The sequence below is a fragment of the Nicotiana tabacum genome, chromosome 10 (assembly GCF_000715075.1).
Source record: "Nicotiana tabacum cultivar K326 chromosome 10, ASM71507v2, whole genome shotgun sequence".
Lineage (NCBI taxonomy): Eukaryota > Viridiplantae > Streptophyta > Magnoliopsida > Solanales > Solanaceae > Nicotiana > Nicotiana tabacum.
This window is the reverse complement of record NC_134089.1, coordinates 15,643,425-15,653,777: the sequence shown is the minus strand read 5'-3', so window position 1 is coordinate 15,653,777 and position 10,353 is coordinate 15,643,425. Positions and strand designations below refer to the sequence as shown.

Here is a 10,353-nt window from a genome sequence, read left to right as displayed (position 1 = left end):
ACGTATAGATACTCGTCACCATGCCTATACGTCGTACTCAACAATTAACACATAGCAAAAAGGACTCGACTCCTAATCCCTCAAGCTAAGGTTAGACCAAACACTTACCTCGACGCCACGAACACAATTCACGATTCAATTATAGCTTTACCCCTTGATTCCACCACCAATTTACTCTTATCTAGTCACAAGTTACTTAATTACATCAATAAACGCCAAATGAATCGATTTGAATGCATAAAAATGAGTTTTCTAAAGTTTTGCCCAAAAAGTCAAAAATCGCCTCCGGGCCCACCTGGTCAAAACTCGAGGTTCGAACCAAAACCCGATTACCCATTCCCTCATGAACCCAAATATATAATTTGTTTTGAAATCGGACCTCAAATCGAGGTCCAAATCCCAATTTTTTGAAAAACCTAGGTTCTATCCAAAACACCCAATTTCCCCCATGAAAATTATTGATTTTGAGTTGAAATTATGTTAAAAGATGTTAATGATTGAGGGAAATTAGTAAAAATTAACTTACAATCAATTTTGAGGAAGAGTTGTTCTTGGAAAATCGCCCAAAGGAGTTTGTGTTTTGAAAAGATGTGAAAAATGAGTTTTAAATCGTCTAAGTATAAAAGTTGCAGGTCTCAGATGTGGGAATTGCAAACAGGGGTTCGCAATCCTCTGCTGGCTTGGGAATTGCGAAGGGAAGCTCGCATTTGTGAACCCTTAGGAAATCTGGGCTTTTCACATTTGCGAACAATAAGTCGCATTTGCGACTTCAAGCCTTCCCAGCATACGTCGCATTTGCGAGGTAAGGCAGGCCTGTGCTGGTTCGCATTTGCGACCAACCCCTCGAATTTGCAAGCCTGATCATACCAGCAAAATTTCCGCAATTTTTCTAAGTTCAAAATGCACCCTGTGGCCTATCCAAAACTCACCCGAGCCCTCAGGGCTCCAAACCAAATATCACACAACTTCAAAAACATCCTACGGACTTATTCGTTTACTCAAATCACCAAAATAATATCATGAACATCGAATTAAACCTTAAGATCAATGAAATTTCTCAAAACTCCTTTAAACATCAAATTTGCATTTAAGGTCTGAATCATGTCAAACGGATTCTGTTTCTTACCAAAATTCACAGAATTATCTTAAATCATATATAAGACTTGTACCGGGAGCCGGAACCAAAATACGGGCCCGATACCAACATGTTCAAATCAAAAATTCATTTCCAGCCCTTATAAACAATTTCGTAAAATAATTTTCTTCAAAAATTCATTTCTCAAGTTTGGGACATCGAAATTCGAGTCCGGGCATCCGCCCGTCCCATATTTTCGGTTTCGGGTTCGTTTACCCAAAACATTGACCGAAGTCAAATTGATTCATTTTATAGTCAAAATTTATCATTTTTTTCACAGATTTTCACATTTAGGCTTGCCGGCTACGTGCTCGAACTGCGCACGCAAATCGAGGTGATGCTAAGAGAGGTTTTCAAGGCCTCGGAACGTAGAATTTCATTTTTAAACAAGTGAAAAAGGTCATCACATTCTCCACCTCTAAAACAACCATTCGTACTCTAACGGACAGAAGAAGGAAATACCTGAGTCGGGGAAAAGATGGGGATAATGGCTCCACATATCGGACTCGGACTCCAAGGTCGATGCCTTAGGAGGCTGAGCTCTCCACTGAACATGAACAGAAGGAAAACTCTTCGATCTCAACTTACGAACCTGCCGGTCTAGAAGGAAATCACCGACTCCTCCTCATAAGACAAGTCCTTGTCCAATTGGACAGTGCTGAAATCTAACACGTGGGATGGATCGCAGTGATATTTTCAAAGCATGGACACATGAAACACTGGATGCACGGCTGATAAGCTCGGCGGCAACGCAAGTCTATAAGCCACCTCTCCCACTAGATCAAGAATCTCAAACGGGCCAATGAACCTAGGGTTAAGCTTGCCCTTCTTCCCAAATCTCATCACGCCCTTCATAGGCGACACTCGAAGCAATACCCGTTCACCGACCACGAATGCTAAATCACGAACATTGTGGTCGGCATAACTCTTTTGCCTAGACTGAGCTGCATGAAGCCTATCCCGAATGATCTTGACCTTGTCCAAGGCATCCTGAACTAGATCTGTACCCAACAACCGAGCCTCTCCCGGCTCAAACCATCCAACCGGAGACCGACATCGCCTACCATACAAAACCTCATACAAAGCCATCTGAATACTCGACTGGTAGTTGTTGTTGTAGTAAAACTCTGCTAAAGGCAAAAACTGATCCCACGAGCCTCCGAAGTCAATGACACAAGCTCGGAGCATATCCTCCAAAATCTGAATAGTCCGCTCGGACTATCCATCCGTCTGGGGATGAAACGATGTGCTTAACTCAACCCGTGTGCCCAATTCTCGCTGAACTGCTCTCTAGAAATGGGAGGTAAACTACGTACCTCGATCAGAAATGATAGACTCGGGCACACCATGAAGGCGAACAATCTCCTGGATATAGATCTCAGCTAACCTCTCGGGAGAATAAGAGACTGCCACATGAATGAAATATGTTGACTTGGTCAGCCTATCAACAATGACCCACACTGCATCGAACTTCCTCTGAGTCTGTGGCAGACCAACAACAAAGTCCATAGTGATATGGTCCCATTTCCACTCAGGAATCTCAATCTTTTGAAATAAACCACCGGGCCTCTGATGCTCGTACTTAACCTACTGACAATTCAAATACTGAGCCACATATGCAAAGATATCGTTCTTTATTCTCCGCCACCAATAATGCTACCGCAAATCCTGATACATCTTCGCGGTGCCCGGATGAATAGAGTACCGGGAACTATGGGCCTCCTATAAAATTAACTCTCGGAGCCCATCCACATTAGGCACACAAACGCGACCCTGCAATCTCAAAATTCCATCATCACCTAAGGTGACCTGCTTGGCACCTCCGTGGTGCACCGTGTCTCTAAGGACACACAAATGGGGATCATCATACTGCCGATCTCGGATACGCTCCAATAATAAAGAACGAGCGACGGTGTAAGCTAACACACGACTGGGCTTAGAAACATCCAACCTCATGAACTGATTGGCCAAAGCCTGAACATCCAAAGCAAGTGGTCTCTTACCGACCGGAATATAAGCAAGACTGCCTATAATAGCTGACTTCCTACTCAAAGCATCGGACACCATATTGGCCTTTCTCAGGTGATATAAGATAGTGACATCATAATCTTTCAACAACTCCAACCACTTCCTCTGCCTCAAATTCAAATCCTTTTGCTTGAACAAATACTGAAGACTCTTGTGATCCGTGAACACCTCACATGTCACGCCATACAGATAATGCCTCCAAATCTTCAACGCGTGAACAATGGCTGCTAACTCCAAATCATAGATCGGATAGTTCTTCTCATGAATCTTCGACTGCCGTGAAGCATAGGCAATGACCTTGACATCCTGCATCAACACTGCATCAAGTCCAATACGAGATGTATCATAATAAACTGTGTAAGGCCCTGAACCTGCGGGCAAAATCAACACCGGTGTCGTAGTTAGGGTTGTCTTGAGCTTCTGAAAGCTCGCCTCACACTCATCTGACTATCTGAACTAGGCACCCTTCTAGGTCAACCTGGTCATCGGGGCTGCAATGGATGAAAACCCCTCTACGAACGGACGATAGTAGCCTACCAATCCCAAGAAACTCTAAATCTCTGTAGCTGATTCTAGTCTAGGCTAGTTCTTGACTGCCTCAATCTTCTTCGCATTAACCTGAATACCCTTTGTTGATACGACATGACCCAGGAATGCAACTGAACTCAACCAGAACTCACACTTCGAGAACTTAGCATATAACTGACTATCCTTCAAGGTCTGAAGAACCACTCTAAGATGTTGCTCGTGCTCCTCCCAGCTGCGGGAATAAATCAAAATATCATCAATGAAGACTATCACGAACGAATTCAAGTAAGGCCTGAACACTCGGTTCATTAGAACCATAAAAGCTGCTGGGGCATTTGTCAACCTAAATGACATGACCAAGAAGTCATAATGCCCGTACCGAGTGCGAAAAGTTGTCTTAGGGACATCGGATGCCCTAATCCTCAACTAATGGTAGCTAGATCTCAAGTCAATCTTCGAAAATACCTTGGCACCCTGAAGCTGATCAAAAAAATCATCAATCATCGTCAGTGGATACTTATTCTTGATTGTAACCTTGTTCAACTGCCGGTAATCAATACACATTCTCATCGATCCGTCCTTCTTCTTAACAAACAACACGGCACACCCCAAGGCGAAACACTCGGCCTAATGAAACCATTCTCAAGCAAGTCTTGCAATTGCTCCTTCAACTCTTTCAAATCCGGCGGGGCCATATGATACGGTGGAATAGAAATGGGCTGAGTGCCCTGAGCCAAATCAATGCAAAAGTCAATATCCTTGTCGGGTGGCATACTCGGCAGGTCTGAAGGAAAAACCTCAGGAAACTCACGAACAATGGGCATAGAATCAATAGAAGAAACCCCAATGCTAGAATCATGAACATATGCCAAATAGGCCAAACACCTCTTCTCGACCATACGCCGAGCCTTCACATAAGAGATAACACTACGAGTAGAATGACTAGGAGTCCCTCTCCACTCTAAACGACGCAAACCCGGCAAAGCTAAGGTCACAGTCTTGGCATGACAGTCCAAGATAGCGTGGTAAGGTGATAACAAGTCCATCCCCAATATGACATCGAAATCAACCATGTCTAGAAGAAACAAATCTATGCGAGTCTCAAGACCCCCAATCATAACTATACATGAACGATGGACTCGATCTACCACAATAGAATCACCCACCGGTGTAGACACATAAACATGGGCACTCAAAGAATCACTAGGAATGACTAGATATGGTGCAAAATAAGATAACACATACGAGTACGTAGACCCTAGATCGAATAATATTGAAGCATCTCTATCATAAACCAGAATTGTACCTGTAATAACTACATCTGAAGCCTCAACCTCGGGCCTGGCTGAAAGAGCATAACATCGGGATTGGGCCCCACCACTCTGAACTACATATATGGGATGGCTTGCTGCTGGATGGCCTTTACCTCTAGCGGCCTGAGCTCCACCTCTAATACCTCTACCTCTACCTCTAGCACCTTTACCCCCACCTCTAGCTGGCTAGGCGGGCTGTGGAACACCTGGTGCCTGAACCATGGCATGGGAACCCTGATGCTGAGAGCTACTCGGTGCTCGAGGGCAAAACCTAGCAATGTGACCCATATCACCACAAGTGTAACAAGCCCTCGGCTATTGAGACTACTGGCTCTGATGACCTGAATGACCACCCCAGAAACTCTGAAGCAGTGGTGCACTGATAGGAGCAGGTGGTGCACTATAGGACTGCTAATCAGAATACTGCATCTGAGGACCACGGCCACCTGAAGCACCATGAAAAACCTGAAGTACCGATTGAAAAGGCCTAGGAGGATGGCCTCTACCATATGAATCCCTACCTCCAAACGAGGTACCATTGAATCGGCCTGAATGACGAGGCCTCTTGTCTGACCCATGACCACCTCCCTATGACAGAACCATCTCCACTTTCCTGGCTACATTGGCCGCCTCCTGGAAAGATATCTCACTCCCAGCTTCCCTAGCCATCTGGAGACGAATCGGTTGAATAAGTCCATCAATAAACCTCTTCACCCTCTCTCTCTCGGTGGGAAGTATGATAAGAGCATGACGAGCCAAGTCGATGAATCTGGTCTCATACAGGGTAACAGTCATAGAACCCTTCTGGAGACGCTCAAACTGCCTCTGATAGACCTCTCTCTGAGTGATATGGAGAAACTTCTTCAGAAATAGCTGCATAAACTGCTCCCAAGTCAAAGCTGGCGATCCGGTTGATCTAGCTAAACAAAAATTCCTCCACCAAGTTTTGGCGGATCCACACAAGCGAAAAGTAGCAAAATTGACCCCGTTGGTCTCAACTATCCCCATATTCCTGAGAACCTCATGACAGTTGTCTAGATAATCCTGGGGATCCTCAGTAGATGCAACACTGAAAGTAGTAGTGAAGAGCTTGGTGAACCTATCCAACCTCCATAAAGCATCAGTAGACATAGCCGCTCTATCACCGGTCTGAGCTACCACACCCGGTTGAACTGCTCCAACTGGATGAACCGCTAGAGTCTGAATCTAGGGAGCTACCTGCTCCGAAGTGAGAGTAGCAAGAGTCTGGGCTCCTCCTACAGCCTGAGAGATGGGTGGTGCTACAAGAAGCAAGCCTACTCGGGTGACACTCTCCATGAGGCCCACTAGACGGATCAGAGCATCCTGAAGAATTGGGATAGCAATAAACCCCTCTAGGACCTGAATGAGGCCCACCGGAACTACTAGGGCCGGAACCTCATCATCAAAGTCAACATGAGGCTCCGCCATTGGTACTGTTGCTCGCGGCTGAGCTTTGCCCCTACCTCGACCTCGCCCTCTACCTCTCGTGGGAGCTGCTGCTGGGGGCTCGGGATGTTGGTCAGTGGATGAGGAAGCGCGTGTTCTCGCCATCTGAAAAGGAACAGAGTAGAAATTCAATTAGCATTGAGAAACCAAACCGCACGACAGGAGATTATAAATGTGAAGTTGTTCCTAACTCTATAGCCTTTGGGGGTAAATACAGACGTCTCTGTACCGATCCCTCAGACTCTACTAAGCTTGTCTGTGAACTGTGAGGCCCATGTAACCTAAAGCTCTGATACCAATTTGTCACGACCCGAATTTCCTACCCTCGGTAGTCGTGATGGCGCCTACTAATGTGAGATAGACAAGCAAAACCTTTAATCTAATTACTTCATTAACCAATTATTTTTTTTTAACAAATATAAGATGATAACGTGGTGACAGCGAAAATTCAAATTTAAGCGGAAGAACACCATAAAAATATATGAAAACTGCATCTATTACAAATACTTAAGCCTTAACCACCCAAAACCTGGTGTCACAGTGTCACAGACTGTCTAAGATTTGCTACATCCAAAGTCTGAAGAAATAACAGTACACTGTTTCTGATAGGGGTGGGCATTCGGTATTTTGGTTTGGTATTTAAGAATTTCGGTTCGGTATTTCGATATTCGGTTTATCAATTGTGTATACCAAATACCATACCAAAATATTTCTGTACGGTTTGGTATTTCTTATTTTGGTTCAGTACGATTTTGGTACGATTTCGATTTAATAATCGTTGAATAAGCAATGCTAAATTCAATACTAAGTAGTAAGGTATAAGCAACAGTGCACCACAATTGTAGGCAACACTAAGTTAGTCACGACTAACGAGTGAAACTTTCATTGTGAAAGAATCTGTTCTGATATATAACAGTGCACATGCACAATTGAATAACTGAAAAGCAAAAGCTGAACAAGTTCTTTACAATCTGCACGCTAGTATATTATACGAGAAATAACTGAAAAGCAAAAGCTAAAAGAATCAAATTGAATCTGTACACAACTACACATTACACAACGATATTAACATATCTGCAAATTCAAAGTGCACTGCACATTGCACAATTCAAAGCTGCCAATTCTTCCTAACTCATAAGTCACAAATAACCACAATTCAAAATCTGCCAATTGACCAAATACCAATTCTGCCTAACTCACAATTCACAAATAACCACAATTCAAGTTTAACAATTAACATAGTGCAGCAGAATTAAACAAAAACATAGAGTCGAATAGTGCAACAGTTGCAGGAGAATTAACTTAGTCTTAAGTCTTAATAGTGAACAAAAGTAGCAGACTCTAACAGACAGTAGCAACAGAATCAAACACAGTGCAACAAAAACAGAGAGGGCATACCTCAATTCAAGTTTACACCTAATAGTCTCGAATCAACTTAGTCTTAATTCTTAAATACGGATTCCTGGAAGACGCCCAAGACAACGCTTAAGATGCTTCCTTAAACCAATTGTTCCATTCCTCTTTGGATTAACATTATAGACTTGACCATAATGCTTGCACTCTACTTTGCGAACTTCTCCGTTATCTTCTTTCACCTCAAAGTGTTCCCAAATATCAGAGTGTACTTTAGGAGCACGGGGCATGATTGCACTTGAACCTAAAAAAAATATAAATCATAAGTTAGAATATTATATTTTGATGATAATAAAACAAAACTACAAAAGTATTAAGTATATCACCAAACAAATAAAGTATTAAACTTACCACTCAAGATGCAAGTTGCAACTATACATCAAACAATGCTAGTAGTGCTTCCATTATTTTCCATATCTAAAGATAATTCGACCAAATATGTCATACAAATGAAAAGGCATGATATATTATTTTGAACTAAAATACACACAAAATATTAAAGCTTACCAAGCTCGAGTTCCTCAAGATACTTCAAATCTTCTTCAACACTAATAGGGTTCTTCTCTTCTCTAAGCCAATCTTGAACACTAATAAGAGCTTGCACACATTTAGGAGTCAATGAACTCCTAAATGAATCAAGAATATGGCCACCGGTGCTAAATGCGCATTCTGACGCCACACTAGAAATTGGAATGGCCAACACATCACGAGCCAACTCCGAAAGAATAGGAAATCTAGAAGCATGTGTTTTCCGCTAACTCAAGATATCAAATTCTTCACTAAAAGGCTCTTGTTCTTCACTAATGTATTTATCCAACTCCGATTTAGCACCGCCACTTCTATTGTCTTCCTTTTGTTTCTTCAAGCTAAGCTTAGTCCTTATTTTTATGCACTTATAACACTCTCACTAGATGTATTAGATGTGTTGTTAGATGGAGTAGAACTAGATGGAGATTGAGGACAAGATCCAGTTGAATACTTTTTTAGATACTCTCCAAACAAAGAATTCACATAAGCATACACCTCGGCATTTAATTTATTCTCTTTTTCCTCCCCAAAAAGTTCTTCAAGTGCTCCCTCAACATATTCAAATTTGTTACGTGGATCCAAGACGGAAGCAACAAAAATTATTTTATTCATCTTTTCAGGCTCACCCCAATACTTCTTGAACTTTTTTTGTATTCGCTCAGCCATTTTTTTCAAATGCTCATCCTCACTAGCTAAACACATTTTCAAATGACAATAAAATTCAGATACATCCTCAAAATGAGAATTACAAGTGACATAACGTGAACCTGAAACTTTTTTAGTTAGCTCGTGAAATCTTGCAAGAAACTCTATCACATTCCTCACATTCACCCAATCATCAGATTCAAGAGGACCTGCACTACTACCATCTTCACAAAGATGAGAACATTGATAAGCAGAAAATCCATCATCAAAAAGATGAAACTTGTCAAAGGCCTTTTCAAAGTTTTGTGCCGTATCCAACATCAAATAGGTGGAATTCCACCTAGTAGGAACATCCAAACACAATATTTTGGTACATTCTACCTTTACATGTGTACAACACTGTTTAAACTTTAAGGTCCTTGCAGGCAAATATCTTACATACCTCACAATATTTCTAACACGTGTCACATAAGCATTAAGTTCTTTCAAACTATATTGCACAATTAGATTTAGTATATGAGCCATACATCTCACATGAAGTATTAGTTTTTCACATATCTAACTATTTAGACAATTCTTTGACTGTGACATCATTTGAAGAAGTATTGTCCACGGTAATAGTGAAAACCTTGTCAAATTTCCATTCAAGCAAACAATCCCTAATAGCTTTAGCAATCTCTTCACCCTTATGACTAGTGATAGGGCAAAAATTTAGTATTCTTTTATGCAACTTCCAATCCCTATCAATGAAGTGGGCTGTCAAACACATATAATTTATTATTTGTAATGAAGTCCATGTGTCTGTTGTGAGGCAAATTTTTGGTTGTGCTTCTCTAAAAGACCTTCTTAGATTTTGCTTCAATTCACCGTAAACTTCATAACAATCCCTTGTTATTGTTCTACGAGAAGGAAGACGAAATAGTGGTTGAGTTTTTCTCATAAACTTCATAAAGCCTTCATTTTCTACAAAGCTAAATGGTAGTTCATCAATAAATATCATCTCAATTAAGGCCCTCCTAACCACTTCTTGATCAAATTTCCAAATTGATCCTTCATCATTTTGGCAAGATTGAAAATTTAACTTTGTTTGACTATTATCTTTATCAATGTTAAGTGGGTATTCTTTGCATCTAAGCAAATGATTCTTCAATCATGTTGTTCTATTCCTAGATGAATTAGCAGCATAAGCTTGTTTACAATATCGACACCGTGCTATCCCAACCTCATTAACCTCAAATTTATCAAAATGGTTCCAAACGTCAGACCTAGGTTGCATGGCTTTCCTTTTCTTGGAAT

General features: G+C 41.6%; 1 long non-coding RNA gene across 1 annotated transcript; it reads right to left on the bottom strand.

Annotated features, from left to right (window-relative positions):
* Positions 1-8,108: 8,108 nt before the first annotated feature.
* LOC107760623 (uncharacterized) lies at positions 8,109-8,419 on the bottom strand. The gene is made up of 3 exons (XR_001642431.2): positions 8,392-8,419; positions 8,236-8,301; positions 8,109-8,128 (listed from the first exon to the last, which is right to left on the bottom strand). It is a non-coding gene; the product is annotated as an uncharacterized LOC107760623 (long non-coding RNA).
* Between the last annotated feature and the right edge of the window lie 1,934 nt (positions 8,420-10,353).